The sequence below is a fragment of the Lepus europaeus genome, unplaced genomic scaffold (assembly GCF_033115175.1).
Source record: "Lepus europaeus isolate LE1 unplaced genomic scaffold, mLepTim1.pri SCAFFOLD_104, whole genome shotgun sequence".
Lineage (NCBI taxonomy): Eukaryota > Metazoa > Chordata > Mammalia > Lagomorpha > Leporidae > Lepus > Lepus europaeus.
The window spans coordinates 483,762-493,493 of record NW_026909022.1 but is presented as its reverse complement, the minus strand read 5'-3'; positions in this window follow the sequence as shown (position 1 = coordinate 493,493).

Below are 9,732 nucleotides of genomic sequence, written 5' to 3'. Positions count from 1 at the left end.
GCAAGGGAAAAGACAGTCATTTAGCCTAATGACCTGGTCCTACATCAGCATTTTTGGCTGTGCAGTCAGGCCTGCTCCTAATTCTTGATTTTTTCCAAATCTAGAACACTAGAAGTCAGCATTGGCAACTCTAGAATGTAGGCTTCTCAACTCAAGTGAGAGCCAGGACTACATTCCTGGTTCTCAGCTATGACCCTGTCTCAGCCCTGGCTGCTGTGGGTGTTTGGAGTGTAAATCAGTTGATTGAAGGTCACAGTTTCTCTCTCAGTGCCAGTGTTGTGGCATAGTATGCTAAATGTCCACCTATGGTGCCAGCATCACATATGGGCACCAGTTTGTGTTCCACATGTTCTTCTTCTTCTTAGTATTTATTTGAAAGTAGAGTTACAGAGAGGGAGAGACAGAGAAAAGTCTTCCATCCAGTGGTTCACTCCCAAAATGGTCACAAACAACTAGAGCTGGGGTGCCAGCCATTGCAGCCATTTGGGGGTGAACCAAAGGAAGGAAAACCTTTCTCTCTGTCTCTCACTGTCTAACTCTGCCTGTCAAAAAATAAAATAAAATAAATACAATGTGAAAACTGAGGAATAAATAACTTACTGGCAATATATTCATTTTTGTTGGTCTCGGGTACATATGGATGTCTCCAGGATCTTATCTGCAAGAGAAATTATTCAGAGAGAGTGGTGAGACAAATAGTCTAGATTCTCCCTAGATTCTACTGTGCTAGCAAGATCATGAAGGAAAGGCATATAGAAAAACGGGCATATTAGCTGGGCAACAGAAATAAAGTACCCGCCCTATGGGGGAATATAGGCTTTACACATGGGAAGAGCAGCAAAGACCCTGAAAGAGCACACACAACTCTACCAATCACTCAGGTTAAACATAGACTATTGTTAGGCTAATTAAAATATTCATTTGTTACCAATTCTGTAAAAAAAAAAAATCAATGTCGGGGCCATCACTGGAGTAGTGGGTAAAGCTTCCTGCTGCAGTGTGGGCATCTCATATGGACACCAAATTGAGTCCTACCTGCTCCACTTCTGATCTAGCTCTCTGCTATGGACTGGGAAAGCAGTGGATGAAAACCCAAGTCCTAGGACCAGCACTGTGGCACACTGGGTTAATCCTCCACCTACAGGACTGGCATCCCACATAGGCACTGATTCTAGTCCCGGTTGCTTCTCTTCTAGTACACCTCTCTGCTGTGGCCCAGGAGGGCAGTGGAGGATGGCCCAGGTGCTTGGGCCCTGCACCCATGTGGGAGACCAGAAAGGGTCACCTGGCTCCTATCTTTGGATTGGCGCAGCTCTGGATATGGTGGCCTTTTGCAGGGTGAACCAATGGAAGGAAGACCTTTCTCTTTGTCTCTCTCTCTCGGTCTATAACTCTACCTGTCAAATAAAAAAGAAAAAGAAAAGAAAACCCAAGTCCTTGGGTCCCTTGCACCAACATGGGAGACTTGGAAAAAATCTCCAGGCTCCTGGCTTCAGATTGGCCCAGTCTCAGCCAATGAGGCCATTTGGGGAATGATCAGCAGATGGAAGACCATCTCTCTTTCTGCCTCTGTCTCTCTGTAACAGCCTTTCAAATATAATCATGTGGAGAATCCTGAGACTTCCTGTTGAACACATGGGGCCTAGGTCACAGGCTGCACAAACCAGACTTTGGAAGCATAGGCATCATGATACACTAGGTTAAGCTACTTCTCTGGACATACTACATATATATCAGAGTGCTTGGTGTGTCTCCTGGCTATTTCAGACCTCCAAACCAACTTACTTCAAGTATTTTTTAAGTTATTTTTTAAAGTTTTAGTTATTTATTTGAAATGCATAGTTACAGAGATGCAGAGACAGAGAGAGAGGTCTTCTATCTACTGGTTCACTCACCAGGTAGCTGCAATGGCTAGAGCTACACTGATCCAAAACCAGGAGCCAGGAGCTTCTTCCAGGTCTCCCACACAGGCACAAGGGCCCAAGGACTTGGGCCATCTTCTTCTACTTTCTCAGGCCATAACAGAGAGCTGGATTGGAATCGGGCAGCCAGAACTCAAACTGATGCCCATATGGATTCCTGGCAATGCAGATGGTGACTTTACTCATGACACCACAGCAGCGGCCACACAAGTGTTCTTAAGAGTCAACAGATCATGGCTCAAAAACTTGGATTTCTGCCATCTGCATGGAAACCCACATGGAGTTCCTACCTCCTGGCTTTCATAGATAGCACCCTGGCTGTTGTGGGCTTTTGCAGAGTGATCAGGCAGCCTTGGTTGTCAATGTTCATATTTTTAAATATTTCACTTTTCTAGATTTTTGAGTCCGTATTCTGAGTCCTATTGCTTCTTTGTTACCAAGAATTCCAAGATGTTAACTCAGCTTGGGTGCTATGTATAGCATACTCTGAGAGTTAGGAGGTGAGAGAACTCCCAACTATAAGAAATAGTGGCAGTCTGTAGAAGTTACAAACCTACCTACCAGAGTGGTGGGACATTTAAGGGATTTGAATAATTTCCCAAAATTGAATAATATTCCCAAAATTGAAGTGAAATGGACACTATGAGAAACAGTGACTTGATCAGCTCTTGTGCTGACTGTTGATGTACAATGTAATACTTTATCCATTTTAGTATTTTTTTTTGTTCTAGTACTATTGGTTGAACTCTGTAATTAACACACAATAATTCTTAGGTGTTTAAATTTTAACTGAAAAGTGATCCCTGTTCAATGTAAGAGTGGGAATAAGAGAGGGAGGAGATGTACAATTTGGGACATGCTCAATCGAACTTGCACCAAATGGTGGAGTTAGAAACATACCAGGGGATTCCAATAGAATCCCATCAAGGTGGCATGTACCAATGCCATCTCACTAGTCCAAGTGATCAATTTCAGTTCACAATTGATCACACTGATAGGTCTAAGAGTCAAAGGGATCACACAAACAAGACTAATGTCTGCTAATACTAACTGATAGAATCAAAAAGGGAGAGAACGATCCAACATGCGAACATACATCCTTGCCTTGGCTCTAATCCTAAGAGAAAGCATTCAGAAACTGTTCATCTTTTTAAAAAATGTGCAAATACTAGCTGTTAGAATAAAAAAGGGAGAGGATGATCCAACATGGGAAGTGGGAGACACAGCAGACTCATAGAATGGCAGATGTCCTAAACAGCACTCTGGCCTCAAAATCAGCCCTTAAGGCATTCAGATCTGGCTGACGAGCCCAGGAGAGTATTTTAGGCATGGAAAGCCAAGACACTCTGGTAAAAAAAAACAAACAATCCAAAAAAAAAAAAAAACCACCTAAATGAAATATCTCAGCGAGTGAGATCCCAGTGGAAAGAATGGGCCATCAAAGAAGGAGGTACCTTTCTCTGAAGTGAGGAGAGAACTTCCACTTTGAATATGACCCTGTCGGAATAAGATCAAAGTCGGTGAACCCAAAAGGTTTCCATAGCCTTGGCAACTCATGACTAAAGCCCAGGGAGATTACTGATGCCATAAATAAGAGTGTCAAATTGTTAAGTCAACAACAGGAGTCACTGTGCACTTACTTCTCATGTGGGATCTGTCCTTAATGTGTTGTCCAATGTGAAGTAATGCTATAAGTAGTACTGAAAACAGTGTTTTATACTTTGTGTTTTTGTGTGGGTGCAAATTGATGAAATCTTTACTTAATATATACTGAATCCATCTTCTGTATATAAAGATAATTGAAAATGAATCTTGATGTGAATAGAATGGGAGAGGGAGCGGGAGATGGGAGGGGTGTGAGTGGGAGGGAAATTATGGGGGGAGGGGAAAGCCAATGTAATCCATAAACTGTACTTTGGAAACTTTATATTTACTAAATAAAAAGAAAAAAAAACTAAAAAAAAATAATTTCCCAAAATTTATTAAAAGGAAAAATGGTAACATGGTAAGGGCTGGCTTCCCATGATTCTTAACCATATTTATCTTCCTGCTCTACACACCCTCACCCATCACCCTAATCCATCCATGATCCATGTCCACCCTGCCATGGCTTGCCTGGGCTGTAGCTGGGTGCCCAGCCATGGCTGTGGGAGGGTGCTCCAATAGGAAAATAGCAGCTGTCCTAGGCACCTGATCACAGCTGGGGGAGGGGACATGGCTAACAGAGTGCCACCACTCCAGTGGGCCCTGTGGGTGCTTGCCTGTGCCAAGGGTGGAGACTAAGCCTCAACCTCCCTGTCCTCAGTTTTGGGCTCGCCAGAGTGCACCTGTGAAATGCATCTCAGTTGAGAATAATTGTGGTTACCAGCAAGTGAAGGGTAGAAATGGTGGGTTAAGGACAAAGGAGGTACATTGGTCATGGGGCACAAAGTTTCCAGTAGACAGGAGAAATGAGTCTACAGCTGTACTGCAAAGCATGGAAACTACAAAGCTGTATTTCATATTTCAGCTTGTTAAGAGAGGCTTTTGAAAGTACTCACCATACAGTGTAGGAGGTGATAAATGAATTATTCTGATTAGACAATTCCAGAAATAACACTCACGCCACCCATCTGTAGTGTTGGAATTCCACAAGGGCACCACTTCAAGTCCCACCTCCAGTGCCAGCATCCCATATGGGCACTGGTTTGAATCCCGATTGCTCCACTTCCTATCTAGTTCTGTTATGCCCTGGAAAAGCAGTAGAAGATGGCCCAAGTCTTTGGGCCCCTGCACCTGTGTGGGGGACCTGGAAGAAACTCCTGGCTCTGGGTCGGCAGAGCTCTAGCTGTTGCAGCCAACTGGGGAGTGAACCATTGGATAGAAGACCTCCCTCTCTCTGCCTCTCTCTCTCTGTGTAACTGAATTTTAAATAGAAAAATAAATCCTTAAAAAACAAATGTGTAACTGTTCATATAGATAGGCTCAAAGGGATCACATAAATAAGATCAAGTGTCTACTAATAACAATAGATAGAATTAAAAAGGAATGATCCAACATGGGCAGCAGGCCACACAGCAGACTCATAGAATGACAAATGCCCTAAACAGCACATTGACATCAGAATCAGCCCTTAAGGCCTTTGTATCTAGCAAAAATCCCATGAGAACATTTTACTGTAGCAAAAAAAAAACAAAAAAACTACATAAATGATCTCTGTGAGTGAGACCCCAGTGGAAAGAAGAGGACATCAAAGGAGGTACCTTTTTCAGAAGGCTAGAGAGAACTTTCCACTTTTCTTATGGCCCTGTCTACATAGTAACAGAGTTTGTGGACTCAAAAGGCTTCTATAGCCTTGGCAGCTCATGACAAGAGCCTCAGGTGATCACTGACATCATAAATAAAAGTGTCAATTGTTAAATCAACAATAGGAGTCACTGTGTACTTACTCCCTATGTAGGACCTCTGTCCTTAATGAGTTGTGCTATGCGAATTAACAGTAAAACTCATCTTCAAAAGTACTTTAGACATTGTGTGTCTCTGCAAACTGTTGAAATCTTTACTTAGTACAGAGTTGGCCTTCTGTATATAAAGATAATTACAAATGAATCTTTATGAAGAATGGGATAGCAGAGGGAGGACAGGAGTGGGGGTGCGAGGGTGGGAAGGGGGGAAGAACTGCTATATTCCTAAAGCTGTACCTATGAAATGTGTATTCATTAAATTAAAGCTTTCTAAAAGAAAAAGAAAGAGCCAAGAATGGGCCAAGTACCTGGAGCCCTGCTATCCATGGTACAAACCTGGCTTGAGTTCTAAGTGCTAGGCCTTAGGCTAGTGGAGTCCAGGTATTGTGGTAGCTGGAGAAAGTCAGTTGATAGGAGATCCCTGTGCCTCTCTCTCTCTTTTGCTCTGTCTCTTAGTTCCCCAAATAAAAAAAATTAAAAGTGTACAACCCTGGAAACCAAAACCAGAAGGATATTGAAGAATTCTTCAAACTTGTAGTAAATAAGAATCATATTCCTAAATGGACAGTGACTTATTGAAGAAATCACATGGAAATTCAGAAATAAGATGATTAGAATTAAAGTACAACACAAATTAATGGAATAAATGCAAAGCAAGGCTTAGGAGGAAATAGCTGTAAAGATCTATATTTCATAGTAAGATATGAAATCAATTATCTACAATTCTACCTTAAGAAACCAAAAAGCAAAATCAGAGAAAACTGGAGCCAAAAAAGGCAGAAGAAACAAAGAGTGAAGTGGAGTAGGGTGAAGAAAGGAATGTGTGGCGCTCCCCACTTTGTGTAAAAGACACAGTGCTGTGCTTCTGGCACATAGCAAGGGATGCTTCTCCCACCAAGAGCCTACAGCCTCTGCACCATGATATCAAGCTACCCTACCCAAATCTTATTTTTCAAATAAAGAAATCTTGAAAAACACAGATGTAAATAATCAAGCCCTCTTATTGTCCTAGGCTTCTAAGGTAAACATTTTAACATTTTTATTAACATTTTTAACATTTATTTATTTATGTTAAAGGCAGAGTTACAGAGAGAGAAAACAAAGAGACCTTCCATCTGTTGGTTCACTTCCCCCATGGCCACCACTACAGGGATGGGCCAGGCTGAAGCCACAGACAGAAGCTTCATCCTTGTCTCCTACAGGGGTACAGAGACCCAAGGACTTAGGCCATCCTCTCCTGCTTTCCCAGGTGCATTAGCTAGGAGATGGATCAGAATTGGGCCACCAGGAATCAGACCAGTGCCCATATGGGTTGCTACTGTCACTGGCAGCAGCTTAACCTGCTATGCCACAATGTCATAAAGGTAAGCATTTTTAACTCAGGCCACAATAAAGGAGGAGAAAATAGCTTACAGGAAATGACTAGAAATTTGAAAGCAGTCAATCAAATCGAAATTTAAAAAAGCTGCAGTTCAGATGATTGAAAATGTTATTAGAGGTTGTCCTCATTATGGTATAAAATGTTAAATAAGCCTCCCCTTCAGTGCCAGCATCGCATATGGCCACTGATTAAAATCAAGTCCTGGCTGCTGCACTTCTGATCCAACTCTCTGGGGTGGTCTGGAAAAGCAGTAGAAGATGGCTCAAGTCCTTAGGCCTCTGCACCCATGTGGGAGACCCTGAAGAAGCTGCTGGCTACTGGCTTTGGATTGGCCCAGCTCAGGCCATTATGGCCATTTGGGGAGTGAACCAGTGGATGGAAAACCTCTCTACCCATGCCTCTCTGTAACACTGCTCTTCAAATAAATAAATCATTTGAAAAAACAGAACAATGTCTTAACTAAGACATTAAAAACCCACATATTTCACCAGTTCAATGAGTCTCCTGTAATTATTTTTTTTTCTTTTTTGATCTCCATCAGCAGTTTCACGATTCTGTTTTATTTTTCAGCGTTCTAGAAATTCATGGTTACTCCATTGATCTTCCACGAGAAAGCCATATGTATAATTATTTTTAATGGTCTTATAAATATAAATCTTCCTGGAGAAGAACAAGAACTGTGGATGACAAAGACAAAATCATCACAATTGAAATGTTTAAAGTAATTTAGCAATTTAGCAAAGGAGATGCCCACAGGATTTGAAAAAGTACAGCAGTATTTTACAAACCAGTTCATCATTTCAGGCAATGGTAGCACTGGAGCAATTTCAAAATTCTTCTAAAGTACCCAAGGAACCCCCCTCTGCTTTTTGAAGAACAGCAGCTTGTTATATTTCACCATTGGACTTCTCCATGTTACATAACCCCTGGAAAACTTGCATCAATAACATTTCTATATCAATGCAACAACTCAAAATTTATGATATTACAACTAGATAATACTTTTCATGTAAAGGGAGCCTAATTAGCTATCATTTCTGCAAGTCGAAAACTACATCTTTTGTTGATTTCCAGGGATCCACAAGGAAATCAGGGTCAAAACAGTTGATTTAGAACTTTGATTTTGAAAAAAATGTCAAAGATATCAAAAATTTAAAAATACTTGGTTAACATAGGATATCTGAGCATTATGAAACAATAATCATTCACTTATATAAAGAGTCAAATTATGTTTAAATATATTTATTAAATATATTTAATATTTGATTAGTAGAAATATACACTTAAAAGATATTAAAAATCAACTCTTAACATTCAGTTTTCTAAACCCAAAGATAGAAAATACATGAGATTATCTTGACAAAACACAAAATTTCTTTCCCTCATGTAATTAGTTACCAAAAGATAAAAGAAAATCCTTTTGTACTGTGCTTCTTCTAATGGGAAGCTCCCCCAGATAACTTAGAAGTTAAACCTAGTGGAAAGATACCCCAACTTAGACATTGAAATAGTATGTGTGCAGGCTGTAAGCATTCAACCTTATAAAAGAATGAGAACACTTAGAAACAAGTACACCTGAGGCTGGTGCTGTGGCACTGCAGGTAAAGCCACAACCTGCAGTGTTGGCATCCCATATGACTGCTCTACTTCTGATCCAGCTCTCTGCTATGGCCTGGAAAAGCAGTAGATGGCCCAAGTACTTGGCCTCTCTGCACTAGTGTTGGAGACCCAAAAGATGTTCCTGGCTCCTGGCTTCAGATTGGCAGAACTCCAGCCATTGCAGCCTTTTGGGGAGTGAACAAGCAGATGGAAGACCTCTCTCTAACTCTCTCTCTGCCTCTCTATAAATCTGCCTTTCAAATAAATTCATAAATCTTTAACAAAAAAGACAATAATACATCTTAGAAACAAAAGCAGGAAAAATAAATCCGTAGAACAGTTTAAATACATCTAGAAAAGTCAAGTATAGGGGCCAGTGTTGTGGCATGTTGTGTAAAGCCAGCCCCTGTGACACAGGCATCCCATCCTACATGGGCACTTGTTCCAGTCCTGACTATTGCATTTCAGATCCAGATCCCTGCTAATGTGCCAAGGAACATAATGAAAAATGGCCAAGTCCTTGGGCCCCTGCCACTCAGGTGTGAGACCCAGAAGAAGCTCCTGGCCATTGTGGCTCAGGTCCAGCCATTGTGGCCATCTGGGGAATGAACCAGTAGACCAAAGATCTCTGTCTCTTCTCTCCCTCTGTGAACTCTGGCTTACAAATGAAAAAATCTTTTAACAAAAAAAATTAGGTACTCTTAGTATCCTAGTCTCTAAGATAAAAATTTCTCTTTAAGATTAATTAATTTCAAAGGTAGAGTTACAGAGAGAGAACAGAGAGAGAGAGAAAGATCTTCCATCTGCTAGTTCATTAGCCAAATAGCCACTACAACCAGAACTGGGCCCGGCAGAAGCCACTGCCAGGAGACTCATCCAGGTCTCCCACGTGGGTGCAGGGTCCCAAAGATTTGGGCCATCCTCTCCTGTTTGCCAGGTGCATTAGCTAGGAGATGAATCAGAAGTGGGCCATGAGGAATCAAACCAGTGCCCATATGGGTTGCTGCCATCACAGACAGCATCTTACTTAACCTGATGTGCCACAATGTCAGCTGTAAGGACAAGCATTTTTAATGACAGGCCATAACTAAACAATAAAGGAGGAGAATATAGCTTATAAGAGATGGCTAGTTGTTGGGAAGGAGTCAATCAAATGGAAGATTGCAGTTGAGGAGAGAGTTGAAATGTTATTAGAGGGGCCAGGCACTGTAATGTAGTAGGCTAATCCTAGAAAAGCAGTTGGTGGCTCACTTGGTTAACCCTCCACCTGCAGTGCTGGCAACCCATATGGGTGCTGGGTATAGTCCCAGCTGCTCCTCTTCCAGTCCAGCTCTCTTCTGTGGCCCAGTGGAGGATGGCCCAAGTGCGTGGACCCCTGCACCCACAT